The sequence below is a fragment of the Xenopus laevis genome, chromosome 1S, assembly GCF_017654675.1.
Source record: "Xenopus laevis strain J_2021 chromosome 1S, Xenopus_laevis_v10.1, whole genome shotgun sequence".
Lineage (NCBI taxonomy): Eukaryota > Metazoa > Chordata > Amphibia > Anura > Pipidae > Xenopus > Xenopus laevis.
Window position 1 is genome coordinate 187770243 of NC_054372.1, and position 14960 is coordinate 187785202.

The 14960-nt window shown below is 39.1% G+C and overlaps 1 pseudogene; it reads left to right on the top strand.

Annotated features, from left to right (window-relative positions):
- Positions 1-14960, top strand: part of LOC108705441 — a 78171-nt pseudogene that overhangs the window by 50993 nt on the left and 12218 nt on the right.

The following is a 14960-nucleotide window of genomic DNA, read 5'->3' on the forward strand; positions in this document are numbered from 1 at the left end:
AACCTTAATTTGATTTTGGAAACTTTTGGAAGTTTTAGAAAACTCATTGTTGGAAAAAAAACCTTTGAATAAGAATGTGAATGACGAATCGCCCACCACCCCTCCCCTAGTGAAATCTCATCAGATAACCATCAAAACCCATTGTAAGTCTACCAAGATCGACCTTTTGAGTTATCACAGAGCTCAGGTCATCTTGATTGATGTGGTATATGTATCTCTGCTTTATTCTGTAGGTTTTATGGAAGGAACGCCTATAGGTTATAGTCCAACAAGAAGCCCACCATTGCACGTTTGGCCCTATTGACTCAATTCAGTTTGGTCAAAATATTTAAACCATAACGAAGGTCTATTAATCAATAGCAACCAAATGGCAGTAACATTTTTGCAGTTAAAAAAGTAAGCAAATATACAGTAATGTTGCTTGTTGTTGGTTGCAATGTAATGTCATGGCTTCCTACAGTTTTTGCTTTCAAAAGCAAGAGGCAAAGATTCATTAACTTTTTAACTTTTTTGTGCCCTGCAGGTCTCGGAGGAGTTCTGGGTTATTTGACTGGTGCTATGGACTGGGGTTCAACATTTCTTGGAAGGATAAGGGGATCGGAATTCCAGGTCATGTTCTTCTTTGCCTCTTCAGTCTTTCTCCTTTTGCTTGTGGTGCATTTGTGCAGCATTCCTGAAATCACCCTGGCAGATGACAAACAGGAAAGACAGATGCTGCTGAAGCAGGACCAACTGGGTGCTTACGGGTCAATTGATAACACCCAAAATGGAATTTAAACAAAAACTACAAGATCATTATCTCAACATTAATTTAAACATTAATTCAACCCAATAGTATTGTTTACCTCCATTAAAGGATACGTCAACCTCTAAAAATAGGTGAATATAAAATTGATGAGTGCTATTTTAAACAGTTTTGCAATGTACATTAATTATTATTTTTTTTTAATTAAAGGGATACTGTCATGGGAAAAAATTTTTTTTTCAAAATGAATCAGTTAATAGTGCTGCTCCAGCAGAATTCTGCACTGAAATCCATTTCTCAAAAGAGCAAACAGATTGTTTTATATTCAATTTTGAAATCTGACATGGGGCTAGACATATTGTCAATTTCCCAGCTGCCCCAAGTCATGTAACTTGTGCTCTGATAAACTTCAATCACTCTTTACTGCTGTACTGCAAGTTAGAGTGATATCACCCCCTCCCTTTTTCCCCCCAGCAGCCAAACAAAAGAACAATGGGAAGGTAACCAGATAACAGCTCCTAACACAAGATAACATCTGCCTGGTAGATCTAAGAACAACACTCAATAGTAAAAACCCATGTCCCACTGAGACGCATTCAGTTACATTGAGAAGGAAAAACAGCAGCCTGCCAGAAAGCATTTCTCTCCAAAAGTGCAGGCACAAGTCACATGACTGGGGGCAGCTGGGAAATTGACATAATGTCTAGCCCCATGTCAGATTTCAAAATTGAATATAAAAAATCTGTTTGCTCTTTTGAGAAATGGATTTCAGAGCAGAATTCTGCTGGAGTAGCACTATTAACTGATGCGTTTTGAAAAAAACATGTTTTCCGATGACAGGATCCCTTTAAGGCAGTGATCCCCAACCAGTAGCTCGTGAGCAACATATTGCTCTCCAACCCCTTGGATGTTGCTCCCAGTGGCCTCAAAGCAAGTGCTTATTTTTGAATTCCTGACTTGGAGGCAAGTTTTGGTTGCATAAAAACCAGGTGCACTGCCAAACAGAGCTTCAATTTAGGTTGACAATCCACATAGGGGCTACTAAATGGCCAATCACAGCACTTATTTGGCAGCTCTCCAACTCCTTTTACTTCTGAATGTTGCTCACAGGTTCAAAAGGTTGGGGATCCCTGCTTTAAGGGATACATGTACTGTTAAAATGAATTTTGTTCCAACAGCGCCACCTGCTGGTCATTTTCCCACCCGTCTGACCACCAAATAGTCAAGGAAGTTGTCAGGAGAAAGAAACGTCCTTCTGCTTAGGAAAAACTTTATAACCCTTTCTCAAATCAGAGCCTCTTTCACCATTACTAACTTGAAATATAGCCAAGACCTCTATACTATGTACTTGCAAAACCCTTGTATCTGAAGTCAAGGTAGCCCTCTGCTCTTCTAGTGATGGTTGATGGAACTGTACTAATCTGTCCTCCGCCTTCATAAACAAGAAAAAGAAACAGTTTAAGTAGGTTGAAATGCCTTCTAGGGTTTTCCTTCATCAACTGGACATCTGTATTAATAGCTATAACCAACATGGAAATTTCATAGTTATTATAAATGTGATAAGATGCCTGGAAGCTTCTACTAAATTGGCCAGTATATGAAGTGCTAACATTAGGTTTCACAACCTTTTACATTTTCTGATAATGAAACTCGCTCTAGGCTTTGCAAAAAAAGTAATATTTAATTTGCTAATTTTATAGATTGCAACTCATATGCAATTTAATAGGTTAATAAAAAACATTAAGAAGGTCCCTATGAGTAAAGAAGTCTTAGGTACATAATAGCATTCGCCATTACTAAACTCAATTACAGCCAAGACTACATACCAGACGAATCCTTTAAAATAAGAAAGAAATTGTATTTTATATTAACACCCCAAATCACTAAATCTTCAGATTATTGTACAAAACCCAGTGCAGATATCTTCAATATCTTCAATATGTCAATGGGATGACTTTGACATGAACTCTCCAATGACCCCCGGTGTTTTTATACACACACAAACGCATCTATACAAACCTAGTCCTGGGGTTTTTTTATATAAGGGATTTTTATTTGTGATGGGAGAATAAATTCAGCAGGCGTGAATTTCCACGTTTTGCCGCAGGCAAATGAATTTGCGAAACTGCGTGGAAAATTTGCTGGAGAAAAATCCGCCACGTCAATCAGCAAATTTCCACGTTTTGCCGCAGGCAAATGAATTTGCGAAACTGAGTGGAAAATTTGTTGGAGAAAAATCCGCCACGTCAACAAAATTTGGGCGCGGTCAGAATAGTCATGCGCATAAAAATTGTCGCGCGTCAAAATTATTCGGACACCCATTGACTTTAATGCATTTGGACAAAATAGGCGTGTGTATAAAAATTGTTGTGAGCGTCTAAATTGCCGCCCATTTACTTACAATGCGTTTTGCAAATTTTTCACCTAACTACAGATCTTAAGACCCCAATAGCATTGGATATTATGTTTGTTCAAAGAAATCATCCAAGCCACTCTTAAAGGCATTAATAGAATCTGCCATCACAACATCCCCCAGTAGTTGAGCACAACCTACATGAAGGACCATTTGCTCTGCTTCAAGTGAAGTTTCAAACAGCTATCGAGAATCCTGAAGGTAAAAAAGCATGTTCCAATTGTCAATGATTTCGACAAGTTTTAGCTGGAGTATTTTCAGATTGGATTTTAAGCAGTGTATGGAGCATTTACATTTTTGAGGCTTATTTCCTTTTCAAGTTTTTCGCCTTTAAAAACTCGACCAGAAAAATTTGAGATTTAAAGGGATACTGTCATGGGTAAAAACATTTTTTTCAAAATGAATCAGTTAACCATTTCTCAAAAGAGCAAACAGATTTTTTTTATATTCAATTTTGAAATCTGACATGGGGCTAGACATATTGTCAATTTCCCAGCTGCCCCAAGTCATGTGACTTGTGCTCTGATAAACTTCAATCACTCTTTACTGCTGTACTGCAAGTTGGAGTGATATCACCCCCCTCCCTTTTCCCCCCCAGCAGCAAAACAAAAGAACAATGGGAAGGTAACCAGATAACAGCTCCCTAACACAAGATAACAGCTGCCTGGTAGATCTAAGAACAACACTCAATAGTAAAAACCCATGTCCCACTGAGACACATTCAGTTACATTGAGAAGGAAAAACAGCAGCCTGCCAGAAAGCATTTCTCTCCTAAAGTGCAGGCACAAGTCACATGACCAGGGGCAGCTGGGAAATTGACAAAATGTCTAGCCCCGTGTCAGATTTCAAAATTTAATATAAAAAAATCTGTTTGCTCTTTTGAGAAATAGATTTCAGTGCAGAATTCTGCTGCACTATTAACTGATGCTTTTTGAAAACGTGTTTTCACATGACAGCATCCCTTTAATAAATAGGCCCCTAAATGCATTTGAATTTTTTGCGCGACAATCCAAAAAAGTTGCGGTTTTCGTTCGACAATCCGAAAATGTTGTGTTTTTGTTGTTTTTTTAATGATAAATAAGGGTAAATCATGGATTCTAATTTGGTCTGATTTCTTTTTATTAAAATTCGGATTTTAGTAAATAACCCCCTGTATGTTAGTGCATATCCATTAGTGATGTGCGGGTCAGGGTTTTCCTGAACCCCACCCAACCCTAACCCACCCTGCTGCAGCCTGCAGGCACCGGTGCTTCCGGTGTCCTTTTATAGACCCGCGTCGACCCGCCCCACCGATGACGTCACAAAAGGGGCGGGAAAAGCAGACGCGAGACTATAAAACCGGAACCGGGAAGTCGGATGCCGTCATTTGAAGGTGGCGAGAAGCAGTGCGAGGTCGACCCGAACTCGCCCGACCCGCGGGTATCGGGTCGGCCCGCACATCACTAATATCCATCATTTAATTGCAAAAATACAATTTTCCACATCAACAATAGAGGGAAAAATTTCAAAATGTAGAAATATTTTTTTTTTCCAGTTTCAAGAATAAAATTGAGGGCTTTCATACAGGCTAATTTTGTAAAATGATTTACAGACTGAAATCCATGGACGCCAACAAATATTTCTTGTTCTCCTAATCTTATTGCCATCTAGCTTTTATTTATATAACAGAAAGGAGCCTGAATACCTCACACAGGGTAAGAGTTACTGTAATACATTTTGGAAACAGTTAAAGGAATATTTCCCAAGGCTGAGAAATGTTTTTGAGTGAATAAAAAATAGTCACCTCCAGAGATCCAGAAAATCAAGGAACAAGCTGTTTCATTGTTTTATTTTTACTGATTAATAACCCATCATGCAATGTTTCTTTTATCACATTTCCTTGGGCATCCCCTATTGTTTATACTATAGCTGCAGATAAAATAGAAAGTGTGACATTTTCGGTCTGGGAACAATAGCCGTAGTCTTCAGTTGCTGTAAAAAGAAAATATTCAGTATGTGCTCATAAAGCGCTTCATTGTAGCTTAAGGATGTTCAAGACAAGCTCCAAGGCCTCATGGACATCATACAATCGAATGAGTGTTGGGAAGAGCTTCTTCTTGGACTTCAGTTGCATCCTTGTTCCCCTCCCATGCGACTGGCAGAAATAAATGAACTAAAAGCAGTCAGCACCGGCAGAGATCAACATTTTTTAGGGGCAACAATGCAAAAAAGAAAAAAATTCTGGGGGACATGGAGGTTAACTCCATTATGTCTCATGGCCACCTCATATTTAAATGATTCCCCCTAGACCAGTGGTTGATGTACTTTTTTATTTGAAGCCCAGCTTGGAGTTTCAGACATTGGTTCAGAGAAGATATGCAACAGTAAATATGTTTTCACCCCAAATCACACCATAACTAACCTTTACATTGGTATTTTAGGTGTACTATAAAATACCCAAAAATGGCCTTCAGACTTGCTTCCTGCCATTGCTCCAGGTCAGTTTGGAAGCAACTGTAAGACTCATAGGTAGTGCCCTCTTTTTGTTCCTAGTTTGCTTCTCTTTGTCTAATTTTTTGTGTTCTCCAATGTACAACACAATAATAACTTCTGGCCTTCTCAGGGAGTACTGCAACAATCAACATGCCTTTCTATTACTCTCAATGGGGAACATGCTCCCCATAACAGATGGTGAAATCCTTCAGCAACAACAACAAACTAGGAGTTCTCAAGCCATTCTCCACTGAAGGCACCATCTGCCTGTCATAAGCAGTGCAACTCCAAGTCAAGCAATTGCAGGCAGAGATGAGAACTTTGATCACTGTTCTATACCTCTATGTTTTAAGATGTTGTACTGTGTTAGCCATTGAAAAAAATGCAGAAAATGTAAAGTTTGGTGATACCTTTTATTGGATAACTGAATAAGTAGAAATGTAAAGCTTTTAGAGCATCCCGGCCCCTTCATCAGGCAAAATATGGGCCTGGGTGCTCCAAAAGCTTGCAATTTTTACTCATTTAGTTATCCAATAAAAGGTACCACCAAACTTTACATTTTCTATATCTCGATTGACAGCTGACCAGAAGGTTGAACCTAAAGCAACATAATAATTAGTGATGGGCGAATTTGCGCTGTTTCGCTTCGCCGAAAAATTTGCGAATTCCGTGCGAAATTCGCAAAACGGCGCCGGCGTCTCGTTTTTGACGCTGGTGCCTGTTTTTTTGGCGTCGGCGAAAATGTTTTTTTTGACGCCGGCAAATTTTTTCGGGCAGATTTTCGCGGGCATTTCGCTAATTTATTTGCTGGCGGCAAATCGTGCAAATTCGCAGCGAATTCACGCCTGCCGAATAAATTCGCCCATCACTAATAATAATGGAGAGCAGAACCTGAAATTTGCTTCATTCATGGAGATTAAGACCAACCAAAGAGGAGATTCAGGAGACTCATCACCACTTCTTGTACATGAATCTGATGTTCTTAATCATCTGACAAGTCCTGCAAATGTGATTGGAGAATAAAATCCTTGGACTTGGGGCACTCCACTGTAAAAAGACCTTTACCATGATGGGGGTTGGGGACAAGTCCACAAGTAACAAAAATATTATTATTGATATATTATTCTCTAGTACCAAATTGGATTCTGTACCTACCACAAGGCAAATCAGTTGTTGTTCCTGGAAGCAATGTGGTTACAAAGGTGGATAAATTGACAGAAAATACACATGTTCTAGTTTGAATGTTATCACTAACCCAAGAGAAACAAATGCCTCGCCACACATGAAACAATTCCGCAAGCAATTACTAGAGTGTCTATACAGGGAGCAACGTGTGTCATTTGTGCAATACAGATGAATCGTTATTTCACATAGAATATAATATTTGCTCATACACCCACAATGACCACAAAAAACATGGACTTTAAACCAAATAAACTAAAAATGAGGAATAAATAGTGGGCAAGTGCTCAGTCGAGTCTGGGTTTCTACCGTTCTATACGTTCATAGATATGACAATAATGATTATATATACTGTAGCTGAAAGGCTGTAATCAGGTTGCACTCTCTGTAACTCATGCTGCTGTTAAAGTGGCTATATTTCCAAGAAGAATAAATCAGAAACAAAAGCAATAATGAGAGCTGAAAGGTTGCGAGTAGAAGATTGTGCTCTGATAGGAAGGGCTGTCATCCTGTGAAGGCTAGTCTTCATAAAAGGGGAAAGTGATGTTTTTTTTTTTTATAAACCATTAAAGCAAACATTCATTTGTAATATGACAGCTGGCAGCCCTATTTAAAGGCAATCAACAATTTTGTTTTTTTCGAAAATATAAAAAAATTTTTGTTCTGCGGCTCTCTGTCTTGGAATGTCAACTTCTATTGCTGGGGCGTTTTTATGGTATAATACTCTTTTAATAATGGAGTCTGGGCAGCCATATTATTTCACTATTGCAGATACACAAGCTAGATGACTATATGGGCCTACCCACACCCCTGCCCCCCGGCGCAACCCCCCTCTTCATACCCGCCCCTGCGATTGGTGAGAGGGGGGGCTGGAGGAATCGCCTATAGTTTGAGCCGGAGAGAGGGTCTTGGTTTGCAGGGACCACCGAGTATTTTACAGGTATCCCACTGGCCCAGTCCATCCCCATGTCTCTCAACATTTTGGAAACAAAAAGATGAACGAAAAGGTTTGTAGCTGCAATTTTTTGATCATTTTTTGTGGCCACACCCCTAATTTCCTTGTTCATTTTACAAAGTTTGGTAGGTTATGAAAGTTTGAACATATTTCTGTGTTTTTTTTTCAGTCATTACAGTTTTGCTAATGAAGGTGAATTGCCCTTTAAACTGTGAGTCTAACGTTCCCAAGGGACCTCCTTATCTAAATTGTTATTTGCTTATCTCAAAATTGTTACAAAGTATCTTAGTTGCGGCTGGTAACTGTTCTGGGCTCTCTTCCAAAAGCCGATTAAGTTAGCCAATTAAGTACGCAATTTTGTTTCTTTTTTGTTCAGTGCAGAGAAAGTCGGGACTTTTCAGTACAAACGCGGGTTGAGCTGTCAAAAGCAGTACTGTCCAGCTGAAAACGGGACAGTTGGGAGGTATGCAACCCTTATTACAGAGGAAAAGGAAATCATTTTTAAAAATGTAAATTATTTGATTACAATGGAGCCTATGGGAGTTTGCCTTCCCATAATTCTGAGCTTTCTGTATGATGGGTGTCTGGGTTTTTTTATTAGTATTTGTCTGTGGCTCTCTGTCCTTGAATTTCAACACCTATTGCTGAGGCTTTTTGATGATGTAATACTGAGTATTAATAATGAAGTGTGGAGTGTGGGCAAATGTATTCGTTCAGTATGCATGATCCAGTGCTTGCAGATACATTGGCCAGAGGTGTAAATATCATATAGACCCTCAAGGGCCTGTGCCTAGGGTGGCAGCTTTAAACTCTCAGATGCCTATATGGTAAAAAAAAACAAAAAAATATGAAAATCCACTTCTCCTATTGCTGTAAACTTTCCTATCAAATCCAGCAGCCGAGGAGCAGGTCCCTGTAGCGGTATGTGGGTGGAAGTGATGTCACGCTGGTTGTGCCGCAACATCCATCACACTAAATACGCTACACACCATCATACAAGTACTTTAAGGCACCTTCTGCCAACGTCATTCTATTCTCATCCCCTGTTCTCAAGGACAGAGCTTGTACCCCTATTCTTCTGCTGAGTGCTATTCTGGCATCAGCCACCAGGTGGCACATGAATGCATATTCAGCAGTGTGGAAGATTTTCAAAAGGATTGTTCACCTTTATGAAGTTACTAGACATTAAGCCCGTTAAATTAAGGGGCGCTAGAACATATGTAGAAAATTCGTCAGAGACAGTCCGTGGGGCACATGCGCAGTAGCGCAATCCCACGGACACAGGGACTGGATGCAGAGACACTTCAACTTTATTATATAGGATTTAGCTTTTTATTCAGCAGCTCTCCAGTTTGCAGTTTCAGCAATCTGGGTGCTAGAGTCCAAAACCTGAGGTTGTTCTTTTGTATATTTCCCAAGACTGTACAGAATTGTACTATTCTGTGACCGTATCTTGTAGTACAAAAGAAAACAGTACTAAGGTCAGATAAACATATAGAAACTAGAATAGAATTTTACCTGTATCTGATGATTCAGCACTAACAATGGTCGATGTTCAGGTGCCTTCAAACTCAATCAAAATTTCCCAGCCGGCCCGATCGACGAGCTGACCAACATCAAAGTCTTCTGCCGATATTAGTCGTCTCGTCTCCCACCATACACGCACAGAATATCGTATAAAAATTAGTTTCATACAATATTGTCCGTGCGTCTATGGCCACCTTAAATCTATTTAAACCTGATAATCCAAGGGCACTTTACAAATTAAGGTCATTTCTATATACTAGAAACAGTTACAAAAAATTCATTACAGGTAAGGGATCCGGTATCCGAATTAGAGAATGGACATCTCCCATAGACTCCATTTTATCCAAATAATCCAAATTTTTAAATGATTTCCTTTTTCTGTGTAATAATAAAACAGTAGCTTGTGCTTGATCCCAACTAAGATATAATGAATCCTTATTGGAGGCAAAACCAGCCTATTGGGTTTATTTAAAGGGATACTGTCATGGGAAAAAAAAATTTTTTTCAAAATAAATCAGTTAATAGTGCTGCTCCAGCAGAATTCTGCACTGAAATCCAAACGGGTTTCTTTGTATTCAATTTTGAAATCCGACATGGGGCTAGACATATTGTCAATTTCCTAGCTGCTCCAAGTCATGTGACTTGTGCTTTGATAAACTTCAATCATTCTTTACTGCTGTACTGCAAGTTGGAGTGATATCACCCCTCCCTTTCCCCCCCCCAGCAGCCAAACAAAAGAACAATGGGAAGGTAACCAGATAACAGCTCCCTAACACAAGATAACAGCTGCCTGGTAGATCTAAAGCTGGCCATAGATGTTGAGATTTTTAAAAGATCAGATCCTGATCGTGAGACCAATATCTTCTCAGAACGATCGTACGATCGTACGAATTGACCATCAACTAAAAAGACCAATTTGGCAGGAAAACAAAGGGGAGCTGCCTGCTTGGCCCTGCAAACATAGATAGATTGCACTGGGACCGACAAAGATTTTTTGACCTGGCCGATCAATTTCCCGACAGATGTCGGCCGAAAAATCGTAAGATGTACGATCGTTCGAATACCACTAACCGCACGATAATTTCGAAGGATTGGTCGGACTTCCCTAAAATCGGTCGTTCGGCAAGAAGAATCGTCGCGTCTATGGGGACCTTAAGAATAGCACTCAATAGTAAAAACCCATGTCCCACTGAGACACATTCAGTTACATTGAGAAGGAAAAACAGCAGCCTGCCAGAAAGCATTTCTCTCCTAAAGTGCAGGCACAAGTCACATGACCGGGGGCAGCTGGGAAATTGGCAAAATGTCTAGCCCCATGTCAGATTTTAAAATTGAATATAAAAAAATCTGTTTGCTCTTTTGAGAAATGGATTTCAATGCAGAATTCTGCTGGAGCAGCACTATTAACTGATTCATTTTGAAAAAAAAATTTTTTCCCATGACAGTATCCCTTTAATGTTTACATGATTTTCTAGTAGACTTAAGGTATGAAGATCCAAATTACGGAAAGATCCGTTATCCAGAAAACCCCAGGTCCCAAGCATTCTGGATAAGGGGTCCCATCTCCCATGCCTGTATTAATGGAGGTAAAAATTGTCTATGTGAAATTTGTCACGCGTAAAAAAATGATGTCGCCCATTGACTTCAATACATTTCTCGAATTGGTCTCAGTTTTGCAAATTTTTTTGCAGTTTTGCAAATTTTTCGGCAAAACGAAACGGGACAGATTCGCTAATCACTATCTGCCACCCTATGAATGCATCCTCGGGTCCCTATATAGTACTGGCCCATCTATTGGCTACAAAGAGAAAAAATACTTGAAATAACGATGCACTTAAGGTGACTAAGACTGTAAAGTGCACCATTTAACATCCCACGTAGTAACAGACCCATATGAATGTGATTTAAATTTAACTTAGAATATAACTTTAAATGTTCTCAAGATGTTTGTATAACCGCAGGGTGTACGACAAGTAGGGATAGTAATGTCTTTAGTGTAGTAATTCCTATATTTTGTTGCTTTCACTGTAACGGCCCCTGGACTCACGTTGTGCACTTATATAGCCCTCCCTCCAATCATGGACGTGTTTATAGAACCAAGAATAACTGTCCAGCTGAGAGGCTTCATCCCCATAAACTGCCGGCATTTTCTACTCAAGAAAATCACTGCATGTTCTCTGCAATTTGTTCCCTGTTTATGGCAGATCTGCAGAAAAATGTCATAGTCAAGATTCTGGCAGTAAAAACTATTATTAATGCAAAAAAACTGTTAAACTAAATATAAACATTTGTAGAAATAATATTATAGCTACAGGAATGGGGTATACGTTTTAGAAACCCAAGAAAGCTCTGAAATACAGAAAAACTTTTTTTAAATAAAGTCCTAGGGAATTCACAGCGCATATCATATATATTCATCAAAATGCGAAGTTACAACTCGGCAGCCGAACGCTGGTTTCGCTAATCTAAATAAATCTAAATTTCATAGCAAAGTTTCGCTAGCATTCATTTCTGTACAGCGAAACTACGTTAGTACTCTTATGCTTAGGTCAATTTGAATAGGGCGGGTACATATAGATCATATATACGTCTTTATTAGAGATGTTGGTGCAAATGCTTGAAGTGGCCATTTATTATTATAAATGTCCAAGGAAGCAAAATAAAAGACAAAAGAGATCCTCTAATGTCCTAGACATGTGACATGCCCCTCAAATGGAAAAAAAAAATATTAAAACTAAATATTAAACAGTTACAACTTTTAAAGACAATCCCACTTTAAAATATGAAAAAAACGCCAGCATTTTTTTAGGACTATTAGGACTTTTCGGCATACAGGATATGATGTCACTGACATAAGATTGAGGAGGATGTAGCTTCATCTTATCAGTTCGCCAGGTCTAAACTGTCAAAGGAAACTCTGGCGAAACTCAAATTTTAGTGAATTTGCGGAGTAACAATCGTTCGCCTGAGCAAAAATTCGCCTGCCGAAAGGGCATGAAACTGCACCAGCGACGGTCTCTTTCGCTACGAATTGTCCTCTACTACGCCTCTTAGCAAATTGCCGATGTCCCTGCGGACTGGATTTTTGGTAAATTTTCGCGAGCGACTTTGTCATTTTTAGTAAATTTGCCCCAGGCTCTTTTTTTCTGATTTTGCTTGTTTGTTTCTCTGGAAAAATGAGATTTGTATTTGATAGTTATAAACTTAGAATAAACCAGTCCCTAAGGGTAAAATAAATCTGTTACATTCTTAAATACAAGTATGTGACCCATTATCCGGAAACCCGTTATCCAGAACAACAAGGTCATCTCCCATAGACTCTATTTTAATCAAATAATTCAAATTTGCAAAAAATGATTTCATTTTTCTCTGTAATAATAAAACAGCACCTTGTACTTGATCCCAACTAAGATATAATTAATCCTTATTGGAGGAAATTCTGGTGAAAACCCACTGCATTATGGCAATTTGCTTTTTCTAATAACAATAGAGAAATCCAATAAACGCTGCCAGAATACAGGTTTGCAAACTTTATCCAGCCATTAAGGGGCCAATTCATTAACTTCGAGTGAAGGAATAGAAGAAAAAAAACTTCGAATTTTGAAGTGTTTTTTTGGCTAATTTGACCATCGAATGGGCTACATCGAACTTCGACTACGACTTCGAATCAAAGGATTCAAACTAAAAATTGTTCGACTAGTCGACCATTCGATAGTCAAAGTACTGTCTCTTTAAGAAAAAACTTCGACCCCCTAGTTCGCCACCTAAAAGCTACCGAACCCAATGTTAGCCTATGGGGAAGGTCCCCATAGGCTTGTCTAACTTTTTTTGGTCAAAGGAGAATCCTTTGATCGTTGGATTAAAATCCTTTCGAATCGTTCGATTCAAAGGATTTAATCGTTCGATTCAAAGGATTTAATCGTTCGATTCAAAGGATTTAATCGTTCGATTCAAAGGATTTAATCGTTCGATTCAAAGGATTTAATCGTTCGATACAAAGGATTTAATCGTTCGATTCAAAGGATTTAATCGTTCGATTCAAAGGATTTAATCGTTCGATTCAAAGGATTTAATCGTTCGATCGTTCGATCGCAGTATTTGCGCAAAATCCTTCGACTTCGATATAAACTAACCCTCGATATTTGACCCTTGATGAATTTGCCCCTAAACTTTGACTTCTCATTATGGGGTAAATTTATCAAAGAGTGAAGTTCCGCCACTAGAGTGAAATTCCGCAGCTCTCAATTCATTTCTATGGGATTTTGAAAGGCGCATTTATCAATGGGTGAAGTGAAAGTTCACCCTTTGATAAATACGCCTATAAAAATCCCATAGAAATGAATGGAGAGTGGTGGAATTTCACTCTAGTGGTGGAGCTTCACTATTAACTTCACTCTTTGATAAATATACCCCTATGTGCCCACCACGTGCTGCTCCATTGAAATGGATCTATCACATCTCTTTCCATTGAATTGGATATTGTGACTTGGTTTTGTGAGCCACAAACGGTATCTTAAAAAAAGATGAATTTTTGCATAAAAGTTTTTTCCCCCATACTTTTTTACTCCAGTAACCTATAGAGTCCAATCACTTTTGTTTTCTAATATATAGTTGAAAGTAGCATTGGACTGGGGACAGTCGTGCCTATTCTCCGGTATAATGTCTCAAATTCTTATATATTATCTACAGTATGTTCTGTCGAGTTTTTTTTTATTTGCATTGTGTGTTGGCAAAATGAGCAGCAGTATTATATTCTTATTCTTTGTACACCTTGATTATTTGAATGAATGGCTGTGTTTGTAGAGAAATGCTTTGTGGGCTCACAATTGTAGAATAATGGTCACAAACTAGGAATCAATAACTGTCTCATCTCCCTCAGCCTCCCCAATATCCACTGCAACCATTAACCAGTGGAGGATTTTTATGAATATAAACGGTATAAACAGATCACCTCAGTGTTGGACTGGGGTGTCTGGGACCCACTGAGGCTGCCACCTTAGGTGCCCCAATCACAAGCTCCTGTAGTAGTCAAACCTGATGCCAACCCGCTGCTATCCCCCCCAATGGGATTCTCCATTGTCCCACTTTGACCCTGGGTCACCTTTAATTACTTCCACTATTACTGCACTTTTCATTGTTGCTACAATGTTGGTTACAATATGGGCTGGATCCTCGCATACCAGTCATTGGAACATTTGGCAAAATGAAGGGGCGTAGGATTCTCTTGTCCCATGGAACCCGCATGGTTTTGCCTGTTGGCATAACACCCTATTTACAACAAGTATAGGATCCTTGACAAGCCGCAACCAGGACCGAGGGTTGTAGAACTGCAGTATGCATGTGATTCCAGTAGTCACTTCCAGGAAAAAGGAAAATGGAGCACTTGAGTAGAACAGTGTGGTTTTTTTTTCTCAAGATAAATAAATACTCCAATACGGCTGTGCCTAGCCCTCAATTAGGACCGTCACACAAAACCATATATCATTTTATTGGCATTGCTTTCATATGTGCATTTAGCTGTACCTTTTCTGTGCTTCTATTTTAGGTACAAAAACGAATGAGCGTTAAGTCGCTGACAACAGCTCTTCTTACCATGCCTGCTCATTATTAGTGATGGGCGTATTTATTCGCCAGGTGTGAATTTACGGCAAATTTGCGTGATTCG